We start from the raw sequence: 13911 nt of genomic DNA, 5'->3' as shown, positions 1-13911 counted from the left end.
ATTATGTTAAAAATATTATGCTCAAAACGAGCCCTGCAACATCCAAATATATATATCTGAGTCAATGCATATACCAGACATCGAATGAAAACATAAAAAAGTAAAAAAGAAGCCCCAAGTCATTTGAGACACTAACCTCCACTTATGAATACCTTGACTATTGTTCAACGATAGAATTTATTTATCACTGACTTCTTATTTTTTATTGTAGTGGTACTCTAACTTTATACAATGGCATTTACTAGTGCTTGGAGTAATAAAATACTCTATAAATGTAGATATATAACCTACACAATTATATATGACTCAATTCCAAACAAATTCGAGATGATTATTTGAACTTTATTTTTTCGTATTCATATTGTTGTATTATGAAAATTTATGAAAAAATTAACTAAATCTATGTTATGTGTTAACTAATAACAATCTTCCTTCTTTATCTAAATTTTTAATTGTCAATTCGAACAAGCACACAAAGACATCATTACGTGTATAAACATAATAAATTTTAATGCTTCATTTTTGTATGCAAGTTATAATGGTAAAAGAGACAAAAATATATAGCAATAGTGATTCCTTTGTGAAGTGGAATTAATTAGATCTACAAGCATTTTTTGAGGGTTATATACACCCAAAAAAATATTAGAATATTAGCTTTGCAATTTGTCGCTAAATAGTTTGTATGTAGCTAACAAAATTTATTCTCATAATCCTTCGCTAATCTATCATTAAATACAATAAATGATAATTCTTTGTTATTTAGCGACAGTTTATTCATCGTTAATTCATGATATTTCAATTTCATATGTATAAGATTTTGGTATTTTACCATGTAAATAGTTTCAAAAGATGTTCATTGACCAAGATAAAAAATATTTGTAAGAAAAATTATAGTATAGACTTTTGAAATTAGTTAAGTTATAAACTTGTACATCATCATCCTACTTTCCCTTGACCAGCTAAAATACAATTGAATCATATAGTGTCATATATTGGCCTACTCAACTAATTAAACTTTACATTAACCAATAATAATTCATGTGCATGCATGTCTTCATGATTCTGGAATTTTACTATTTTATATATTATAAGGTCACAATCTTTGGCCAACTGGCTTACGTTATCCTCTTCTTTTCCAATAATCCTTTCCAATTGCCTAAATTGTATAGAAGTTCATGGATTAGACAATATTTTTTCTGCGTCATAAGTTTTCTCTTTTTAGCTTGTACACGATAATTTAGTTAAGGGTTTTAGATATATATGAATTTTTATCCTTGTATGATATAAGATTTGATAACAGGCATTTGATCTTCTAAAATTTAATTGTTTAGAAAGCAAATAAAGTTCTATGTTGATAGGTGGGGGGGGGGGGGGGGGGATGGAGTTATATATAAAGGGTTTTAGCGATATAAGTAATGTTGTGATGCTTTTGAAAAAAAATCGAACTATATCATATCATATAGCATGTAAGAATATCTTTAAATTGTTTTAACCTAATAATGTTATAGAATCAATATATATTTCGACGAGATCAGTATAAACATGGTGAAGTGATAATTAGGTGAATGTCATTTTTCTGTGTACATGCCTATTTTTTATTACTTTTACGTGTAGTTTTGAAGACACATATACACAAAAGAAAACCTATTGACTTTGGTGATCATAAATACTCTATTGATAAGAGTGACCGTGACACACAATTGATCTCCAAATAAATCAGGAAGTATATCGAAAATATAATTATCTACATAAAAAATATGTGATCTTTAATAATTTAAGTTGGAAATACCATAGTCCATAACCTGATCAATTACATTTGAGGTTCTTAAATAAAGGCAAAATGTGTGGTTTCAATAAGTTGCTAAAACATACAAAAATGCACTGAGACTGTCTTTTCATGCACAAAAAATCAGTCATAAAATCAATGAACAAGACTAGCAGAAAAGACAAATCATTTAGCTCGCTAAATAAAAACTTATTCACACTCGATATTAAATATATGATATAACAATAACCTTTATAGAGTAAAAATTAAAGTAAAAATCTGTAACACGTAATATATCGAAATAATAAATATGTATATTAAGCATAATATTTTACATTTACTAATTTGATGCAATTATTAAACGTGAATAAATTTTTACACCTTTCTATTTTAAAACTACTTGGTTTGGAAGTTTTGATTATGAGTAGGTGGGCTTCTAGAATCCCAGTAAATACAAAGCCCACGATTTTTTTGTGGGCCATTATGGAAGTTTCAAAATTCCATTTTTGAGTGTCAATTTTTCCACCAACTCCTGAAATTTTCAATTTCTTTTGTGATTATAATTAATGGCCATTACTAACTTATCTTAGCTCAACAAATTTCATTGACAATAAAATACATTCACATTTCTTTTTTATACACTCTTTGTTTTGGTAGAATTTAATGTGGTTTGACAAAATGTAAAATTGACGAGTTTTATATTTTATTAAACCTTTTTTTGAGTCGAGGATCGGAAATAACCAATTTTTATCTCATAAAGTTAGAAGTAAGATATGTGTATATCATATTCTTTTTATGCTTCATTTGTGGGATTAAACTGATATGTATCTTCTCAATTCTTTTGCTCAAATTATAAATATTTCTTTTAAATTTATTTTGGTTATAAGATAGTTTCTTTCAAAGCGATGAAATATATATCTGGCTGAACACATAATTTAAGGGTTAGTCTAACTGATGCAAAATACTAACTATAGTAATTAAAAGTTAAAACTATGAAATTAGTAGTTAAAAGGTTATTTTAGTATAAAAAACACGTACATGAAAGTTTATTTTAAAATTAGCACTTAGCAGGGAAATTAAATTTGTTATGTCGTTATTAATGTTTTATAAATTAATAATATTTGTGGTATAATATAAGTCAAACTTTTGAAATATTATGAAAAGAGTGTGAAAAAAAATTAATACAAAAGAAATATATATTCTCAAGATTCCCATTTCGAAGTATATGTGAAGTTTTGGACATGTTCTTCCTACTAATGAACAAAGGAAGAAGACGAATAATTATTTTTGGGATTTTATCCTTTCATCCATTATATATATGTTTTCTTTCCAACTTTTTTATTGTGTATTTTTTTTTATCTTTTACCTGGTGTTTGTATTCGTATTGGATATGATTATATTTAAATTCATATCGAAAAAATATATATTGGAGTAAAATGTCCATAATAATTAACGGCTAAGATCTATATCCAATAAATCTCAAATTCAAAATCTCTGATTAATGATAAATGAATACTTATAACTTGACCGCATTTATTAGTTCCAATATGGCTATATGAATAAATGTGTCAAAAGTTACACTTCTATTGCACCTTTGCCATACAAAAATAATATGAAGACAAGACGAAAATAATATAATTAAAAATATTCTCTTAGCTTTTGCCACATCTTTTCTGTCTATTTTGGAATCTTCCTATTGTCTTCACACGGTTCTTAAAATCTATGATGGTGTATATATGAATATATTTTTGGTTTAATTTCTAGAAATTTGTTTCCAATAAATAAATAAATCGTATGGTTGAATTATTTTTTTGAGAAAAATGTTAGATGAAGAAAGCATTTGCATTTTCTAATATATATACACACACATGGAGGAAAATATTTTTCACAAACAAACGTATATTGTATAATCATGTGTGGATCATTTTTAGTATTTAATTAATAAGCATATTTAAAATGTGAAATGTAATAAGAGAGCCCATATTAAAAAAAGGATCTATACGACTGATTATGATTCATATCTTTCTTGAATTTAGGTTATATATCATTTTGAATCGCAATTTCAAACGTTAATCGATTTATTCTAGTGGCAATTGTCATAGACAAAAATAGGAGAGATAAATCCAAAAAAAGCTAATCTATTAGGTGAAAGAATCCATTCTAACTTAAAACTCATTACTATTTCTCCTTTTCATTAATAACATATGCATGCAAATCATACAATGTAATATGCAAAATATATAAATATAAGAATCAATAGTGTTTTGACAGTATTATTTTTTTAATTAAAGGTTTATAACATAGGGATTTTAAATGAAAGAAAAAATTACTTATGTTCCCATGAAAAAAATACATTTTTACTTTGTTCTTTTGGGTGTGTTCGGTGTTGGAAAATATTTTTTAATTTTCTCATATTGAATTCGTCAAGTATTTTGGAAAATAATATTTTTTTTAAAAAAAAACAAATTCCTGAAAATGCTGCCTTTAATTTTCTCACATTGAATTCATCAAATATTTTGGAAAATAATTTTTTTAGAAAAACAAATTCCTTAAAAATGAGGAAAACTAGTTTCTTAATGAAAGTAGAAAAATAAATTTCACTATGTTCATCTTCACCCTCACCCAACCACCCCATACTCTACCTCCCCGCTCCACATGGCCACCTCCGATAGTATTTGTCTATATTATACACATCCTTTTAGGATAATATTTTTTGCTTACCCTAGAAAAAAATAATTATTTTTTAAAAAATATTTTTTAAAAAAGCATTTTTCAGAAAAACCTTTTCTTCCTACGAAACACTCCTTGTTTCTTGCTTTTTTTCCTGTGGCTTTTGTGTTTCTTGCTTTTTTTCCTGTGGCTTTTGTGCAAGATAGTCAAAAATGCGTAGTCAAAAAGGGAGTGCAATACGCGAATTCTACGCGCCTCTTATCCTCATTTAGATTATCTCACAAAATACAACCCCAAAAAATAAGAACACATGAGAGTTATACATCAAGATAAATATTGTAGTCTTGAGTGTCCTCTTTAATGAGTTGTTCCTTTTACAAGAGAGAAGTTTTAATTGTTGTTTTCTTCTTGTATTTGAGAGCAGTGTACTCCCATATTATCATACTAAGATCCTTCTACCCCGTGATTTTTTTCCCTCTATCTGTTTGAGGGGTTTCTATATAAAATTCTCGTATCTAATTTATTTTCATTATTTATTATCACATCAAACTTTATTTGTAGTGCTTCCTCTCCCGACATTTTGTACACTTGAGAGTTTCTGATGTATAAATTTATGATGTTTGGGGACCATAAATTTTTTGGTCTTTTTGGGGATTATCTGGAAAATTGAGTGAAGGGAAATAAATTTCAAAGGAATAATCACTTTTACCCCACGTGAATTGGAACAAATCTTTTTCATAACTTGTATTTCACGTTAAACCAATTATCATTTCCACGTATGAAACTAACATTTGATAGTTTACCAAATTTGCCGCAACTTTTTCTATGTGAAATTAAAAATATTAAAGTAAGACGACTCTAGCTTATATGTATGGTAAGTAATTGAATTAACGATTCACGTTGTTTATTGTCGAACGTTATGATGGAGTGATAAGTATTTTTTTATTTTTAATTATAGAACTTCGAATTCAAGCTTCAACTATCAAATCACCTTTTAATAGAGAGCATTTTAGCTTCAATAATGGGATTTTTGATGCACTCAAAGCGTACACCAAATACTGAGTGGGAAAAAAACTCACGTTGTTCCTCATTTTAGTCGGAATGAGCCATCAAGGTGATATTTTAAACTAAAAATCATATATTTATCACCTAAGAAATTTAGATTAAAGCGATAATAACATTTTTAGTCCTTCAGTTATTCCTAAATTCTGATTTTGGTAGATAATGGCACTCCTAAGTATCTGAATATACTTAGGAGTTAGGTGTTGGTCAGAGAGAATGTTACCCTATGCTGGTAGATTACAACTTATAAAATTTGTAGTGTTTGACATGCAAAGTTACTGAGCTCAAGTTTTTGTATTGCCAAAGAAGATCATAAAGCTTGTGAAGGCTGTATGTAGATCATTCTTGTGAACTGGAACTGGTGAAATATCTAGAAAAGCTCTAGTAGCTTGGGAAAGGGTGTGCCACCCTGTTGATAAGATGGATTCACTATTATTATGTTAAGAACTCAAATGTATAGGTGATGAATTCACCTAAAAATGCAGCGTGGGTAGTCAAGAAGATCATTGATAGTCTGGTAGAGTTTACTGAATCAGAGTTTCAGCCAAGGCACTCTTCAGCAAACCTTAGATACACTTACCAAAGAGGGGAGATTCTAGATTAAGAAAGCTTATACTACCTTACAGACTATCCTCCCTAAAGTTCCATGGAAAGCAATCACACTACACAAGCAAGTGCAACCAAGACATAGATTCAACTTGTGGCTGGCTGTACAAAATAGACTTGCTACTGTGGAGAGACTTCACAAATTTGGTATCCAAGTGTCAATGTACTGTGTTCTACGTGCAAAGGAGGTGGAGTCATTTGGGCATTTGTTCTTTAATTGTGACTGCAATAATCAACTGTGGACTAGAATACTTACATTGCTGGGACACTGTAGACCTGTTGGGACATGGCAGCAGGAGTTGGAGACAATGTGCAAGCTAGCAAAGAGGAAACATGAAAATGCAGAAATCACTTGTTGCATGTTTGCTATGGTGATCTATGGGATATGGAAAGACAGAAATCAAAGGAGGTTTCAACATGGAAGAGGTGACATGAATATGACTTGTAAAGATATGGCACTCCAGATACACATCAAGGGCAGGAACATTGCGCACTGACAGAGTACATTAAGAAGTTTAAATTCATATCCTTAGATTCTTTGATATTCTGTAGATTGTGATATGTAGTTGACTATATGTAGGCATTAATTAGTTAACTGTAAGAGGTAGAAATTCAGCTTCTTTTTGATTATGTAACGTTCAGTTTTGATTAATAAGAAGTCATCTGTTAATCAAAAATTAAAATATGTGTTTTTAGTCCATTTTATATAGGAAATATATGTTACATTTGGATTATTTTTAAAACATAGTACCGTCAAATATTAAGTAACATCAAGGACGGAGGTAGATCGAGTTTTGACTACAAATTCAGTAAAAGCTTTGGTGTAAACCATGTGTTTATCTTTAAAATATATTTAATATTTACAAATTATAAATTTAAAACCCAGTAACCAAGAATAACTAAAATTTCAAATCCGTATTGTACTTCAAACCCGCCTTTTAAACACACAAATAATTAATTAAAAGGAGAGAATGGAAAGAAGCTATAATTGATAATATCCCTTAATTTTTCGTCTAATTTTCAACGTGAAGCTAAGGAAGTTGATCCAACAAAGAAAAGAATGACACTTAATAGTTATATACACCAATCACAGCTTGAAGTAATTACCAATACTTACCAAGTATTGGTTGGTAAGTGTTAATTTTTTGAAAAATGTGTAAAAAAAAATAAATTAATAAGTCGACACGCCCTTAAATTGTCACTAAGTTTCATTTTAGACATTCGAACTATGGGTTGTTTCAATTGAGCATTTGAATACATAATAAAATATTTTTATTAGACACTTTCGGTTTAATTTTTAAAAAAGCTTTTGGGTGCATTCTCAAGCATCTATTAGTTAAGTTAACCACAGAAAATATGTCGGCTTCTTTAATTATTGATACACATCAGTCCCGAGGTTTTAGTGTTTATTGAGGCTAATGCTTAAAAATTAAGAAATTGACATATTATATGTGGTTAACTTATTTATGTAACAATCGCTTAACACCATGTACAAATTTATACAAAATTCGAATCAAGAGTGTAAAATATAAATATGTAATTAATTATGTGTTCACGTGCAGAATTAAAATCAGTCATAATTCGAATTTCTAAATAAAATTTGATAACAAGTTTTACACTATTGGTGTATTTGAAACAAAGAAAAACCTAATTAGCTAGTTAGACTCCATGAAGCTTACCTAGAAATGAATGTCATGAAGAAACCCACAAGATTCAACTAGGAGTAACAAACTTTTCCTAACAAATTAAAAGGATTCTATATAAGTTGCAGGTTGATGAAGTTATTTAGTAGGTATAGACTTTCGAAAAAAAATCAAAAAGTCTGAAAGAAACCCAACTGGGTTACCTCATGCTTCCTAACTTTCCATATTAGGATAGGAGTAAGTAAAAGACTTTGATATCAATATGGGTTGTGATGTCGTAGTGGGACTGTTTCACCCTTAATCAAAGGTCTCAGGTTTTAGCTTTGGGTATAGAGAAAATCATATTGGAAGCGCCACCCTCGAATAGGCTCTGCAGTGTGCAGTCCGAATTTAATCAAAACTCTAATGCGGTGTCCTGAAAAACAAACAAAAAAAGAAGAGTAAAAGACTTTGATGGAATTAATCTTTGAATATCAAAATTTGGTCCTAGCATACATTTAGATGAATGGAATTTAAAATTTAAATTTAATACATCCAACTTATATAAATTATGGGTTCAAAATTTATTGCTTTTTAAAACTTTGATGATTATCTACACACACTTTGTCTCGAAAAAAATTGAGTTAAGTTAAATCTGTTCGTTATATGTTATAATCGTCACCAAAGGCAGGAGGTTGGTTTGACCAAGAGCAGAGCTATATGGTTCAAGGAAAATTTAATTGAATCTACTTCATCGTAAAATTATGATATTTATACAAATAAAGTAGAAATAATTGTAACGTATTTTCTATATGATAAGCAGCTATTTAAATAGTTACATTGAATTACTAATAGAGTTTCCATGAGAAATGATGAATGTGGATTTGTTGGCTTGCCTCCCCACTTTATTAATTATAATATATAATAGAACAATGACATGAATCTCCTTTTTAAACGCCTTCAAAAGTCAAGTCAATACAAGTAACCTATCTCATCATATTATTACAACATGGAATATATATAATTTCATCCATGTGAACATTTTAAGATTGTGAATTTGGTTAGGCCACGTGTAAAAAAAACGTAAATTCAAAACTTTGAGTCAACAAATTTATTTTCTATGGCTAATGATATGGAGGCGACTTCAAAATCTTTTTTTCCATCTAGCTTTTTTTGCATCTCTATTAATTATATAGTCAGTTTTCTCCAAATAACATAAATAATGAATAATTTATTCATTAGAACTTGAATAAATGATTAAAAAATGTCTAATATTTTCTATTTCAATTAAAATATACATGAATCTAATCCTAATAATTCTCAATCAACCTATTTTATTGGCCACGGAATCACACTTTTTAAGGGTAAGAAATTTTGAAAATCTTATTATGGCTGGCAATATTTGAACAAGATATATTAATATTAAAAAACAAAGGTTATTTTTAGTTTATACAGCTAAGTAATTTTCCATATGTTATGAAAGCAATGGCTTCAATAGAGACGAAGAAATTAGCAATGAGCATCTTTTTTGCTACCGCCCTTTTAGCCACCTTTGAAACTCCACGTTATTATAAAAAAAAAAAACAAATAATTAAAAAATGCACATTATTTTAATTCAAAGTTGTGTCCATACGCAATACATGTGATAATATATTTAACTTCCTAATTAAAAAAAATCAACTTTTCATTTGATTATATGATAATACGAAACTAAAGTACCCTATAACTTAATTATAAGGTATATCACTACCTAAAAACAGGTCGATAATTGAGGGCAAAAAACGATCAACGTAATGTAAAATCGAATAAAAATTGATGGAAGGAAATTGACGCACTGTTTCGATTTATCAAATCATCTCATATAAGTACATATATAAATACTATTGACTTGCTTATAAGTTTTAAGTCTTTCTAATAATACGTATATAGATCTATTTTTTTTCTATATATTTGACATTTAATGAATAAATGCTATGAATTTGTTGCCAACGACTGAAAGAGAAAAGTTACCTAACCAGAAGGATTCTTGACAAAAAATAACCAACTAGTGAAGATAGAGTACATGTCAAGGATTAATTAATTGGATCATCTCAGGATTATGAATCGGCTCAGAGACGGATTCAAAATTTATATTGATAAGTAGAACCTTTATTTTTTGTTCAAAATTCAATTGAACTCGTTAATTTTACATTTCCTCCACCTTTGAATCTCGATAAAGCGAATACAACAAGTGCAAAACTACGATATTAAGTATGTGTTCGGAAGAATTAAATAATTTTTTTGACCTTATATTTATATTAAAAAATTTATTAATTATAAGAATTTGATGGAAAGTTCAGAATTTATAAATTTCAAAATTCTGCCTCGACCTATAATTGATGGACACACAAATCAAATAGCAAAAAAAGTAGAAAAAAAGGATTACATGCCACTACATAAAGCAGTATAATACTATTAACAATGAAAGGTAAGAAGAAAATAAGGTACGTCATTTTAGATTGTAAAGAAAAAGCACTTGCTAATTATAAAGTTAATTTCTTCCTTAAAAATTGTCAAAAAAATAAATCTTATTGAATATTAAATTCTTGATGAGATTAAGACCAACTCCACAAACTAGTGTCTCGTAATATTTTGATTAATTTAGCTATTTACACATGCCCCTTTATTTTCTTAGCCAAATAATTATTTTAGAGATTTTGTGTGAACTAAAAATTGAGAAAATATATGAGCCATAGGCTTTCAACATGTGGGCGGTGCTTTTGCCATATAATTAAAAATGGCAGACAACTGATGGTGTATCTTTGATTTGTGGTTTATTTATGCATGTATTGATTTGCCACTAAAAATAATGAGATAATACATAAGTATTCCTGAAATTATTATCGAAATTTTAGTGATACATCTTAACTTAACTTAATTTACTTCAAATTGGGAGAGGCACAACTATATGTTTAATTTAAGATTAATAATAATAAGTATGAACAATAAATATGTGTATAAAGAAACTGAAAAATAGACTACAATAAAGTAAATTATCAATTGTTTAATATCAACTCTTCATGAGATATTCATGAGAAAGAAAAAGCATTTAAAGTGCACAGTAAGTGAGACCAAATACTCAATATATTTTGCGCCTCAATTCTAAGATTTGAACAAAAAAAAATTACAGTAATTTACAATTAGAATATTTGTTTAACTCAATTATATTTAATTGGAGCCTTTAAAAATTTAAAATGGACAAATGTCAATCATTCAAACATGCACGGGAAGAAACGGAGAGGAGTCAAATCCCATCATAGCATGGAGAATTATTACACTCACACTGAATTAATGATACAAAAATAGAAATTTCTACTTTTATTGCACATGAATAATCAAAAGTTGATTTTTCTGGTACAAAATAGATTATGAAGTGGATAAAGATACGTACAACAACAATCCAGTGAAATCCCACATCGTGTACGCAGACCTTTCAAAAAATATTGTGGATAAAGATACGTAGGATTTCAAAAATAAAAGTTGACAGCTTCAAGAAAATTTATATTTGCAGCAATAAGAGTTTTTGGTAAATATCAATATATACTCCAAAAAATATTGTAAATATATAAATATTAGATAAAATACTTATAAAGATTATGAAAATTTATCAATTGAAGAGAGAAAAAAATGGTTTTAGGTTGACAAAGAAAAGTGAGCCACGTGAAAATTTTCCCAAGAAGAGAAGCGTAAAGGCTGGAAAAGTTTTAGAAATAAAGCAGATTATTTTAAGGGTAATTTTCACATATAGCAACTCCAAAATACCTTAATTATGCTTCATATCTATAGTTTGCTAATTACGATTCGTAGCTACATTTTAGAGGAATGAGAGAGGCGAGCGAGATTGAGAGAGGCGAGTGAGAGAGGGAAGAGAGTGGAGAGAGGCGAATTGTATATGTATATCTGTCGAATTATATATGTATACAACAACAACCCAATGAAATCCCACAACGTGGGGTCGAATTATATATGTATATTTGTCAAAAAAATTATATAATGGTAATTGGTATACATATGTATTTATATATATGGCAAGCGAGATTGGGAGAGAGGAAGAGAGAGGCGAGCGAGATCTAGAGAGGGAGGAGAGAGGCTAGCGAGAGAGGACAGAGAGTGGAGAGAGGCGAATTGTATATGTATAAAAGAGGCCAGATATACAAATTAAATACATATTGTATATGTATATGTATAATTTGTATTTGATAATTTGGCAAGCGAGATTGGGAGAGGGAGGAGAGAGTCGAAAGAGGCGAATTGTATATGTACAAAAGAGGCCATATATACTAATGCATATTGTATATGATTTGTATAATTTGTATTTGTATATGTATAAAGGAGGAGAGAGTCGAGAGAGAAGAAGAGAGACGTAAATAGAGAGCTATGCTTGTTGCGAGCTGTAATTATTTTAAACTATAGCTATATTAGCTAATTAACTAGTATATATTTACTTATCCGCATAATTTTCCTTATTTTAATGAGTTTGAGATGTTAAGAGTCTGTACATGTCTAATTCATTTAGGCCCATTAAGAGGTTTTACGAGGAAACAAAACAAATGTGCTTAATGAGAAAATCTGGATGAATCATTAACGCTATAACAAAAATAATTTTTAACGACAATAAATATACACATTAACCTAGAGTGTTAAAGTCTTTACCAGTATTAGTTAATTGTCATTAGATCCAATGTCGATATAGATTGTAGGGACATAAAAAATAGTGGTAATTGCCACTCTATATGATATGATGATAATTTGTACCCCTCTTAACTTAATTATTGTTTAAATAAACAGGGAAAAAAATTGAGTGAACCCCACTTGTTATTTTTATGTAATTGAAGATTTAAAAGGTCTTCTGAGCTCATTTTTCTCATATTACATTGTCGCTATTGTGTGTCTTGTCTCAAAGCACAGACGCAATAGCTTAAAAGATAATGAATTTTGATAGAAATGTACAGAAAATTAAACCCTAGAGCAAGTCTGCTAATCAATAAGAAAATAAGAAGGCATTGTAAAGTAGTATGTTAGAGAGAAACAAGTAGATAACAGAGACAAGACTTTTTGTTTTCAGTTTTTCACCAGGTGATCAAAGCCCGTGAAGCCGCGATTAAATTCAGATCGCGCATGGGCCCAACAATTCAAGCCAATTTACCAATTTCGTTTGTCGAAAATCTGAAACTTGCCAAAATTCCTTCATTAAGCTTCTTTTTGTGTTCTGAATAATTGATTGTCTTTGTGTTATCTTAGGAATATTTGGTCACGTTTTATTTCTTACAAAATTAGTTATTTAGTTTTGAAATTTTGATTTCAATCTCAAAAGTATCTATCACAAGATAAAATTTGTACTTCCACCGTTCTCCACCTTAACGACAGAAAATAGGATTGATTAAATTCTATTGAGTCTGACTCATAGTGATCATTTATCAAAGAATAAGTTCAACCATGTTTAGATGAAATTGAAAAAAGTCAAATTGATGGTGCCTGGTTTTCTAGTACATCATTTTCAACAATTATATACCTCTGCTGGGGCGATCTAAAACCGAACCAAAAATGTGTCAAACCAGAAAAAAAATCCTACTGATTTGATTTGACTTAATTTGATATTAATAAAAAAAACCTGACTCTTGGTTGATTTAATTTAAACTAAGACCAAACCAACCCAACATTATATATATATATATATATATATATATATATATATATATATATATATATATATAATTTTTAAAATTAATTTTATACATAAAAATATTTACTTTGACATAATTTTTTTATATTTCTTATACTTTAAAATAGTTTTTATCGTTTAACATAGTAACTCAATTAAAATTCAAATCAAAATCAAATCAATATTAATGCTATCAAAACAAATCCAACACTAAAGAATGACAATAATGTTGAATATTTATTGTTTAGTTTACATTGGTTTAGACAATTAAAATATATAATCTAATTTTATTTTTTCTTTAATGTTTAGTCATGCAATTGATACTTATTAGGCTTATTTAAACATGATTTAGCACTTTTAAAGTATGATCATGTTCATTATGATATATTAACTTGCAATTTTATTATTATTATTTGTTTGAATATTTTAGTATCATCATTCGTCTCATATTTTGTGTTGTTTTTTTAAGGAACAACTTAGATAGC

The sequence above is a fragment of the Solanum dulcamara genome, chromosome 5, assembly GCF_947179165.1.
Source record: "Solanum dulcamara chromosome 5, daSolDulc1.2, whole genome shotgun sequence".
NCBI classification, from domain to species: domain Eukaryota; kingdom Viridiplantae; phylum Streptophyta; class Magnoliopsida; order Solanales; family Solanaceae; genus Solanum; species Solanum dulcamara.
This window is presented reverse-complemented; position numbering follows the sequence as displayed.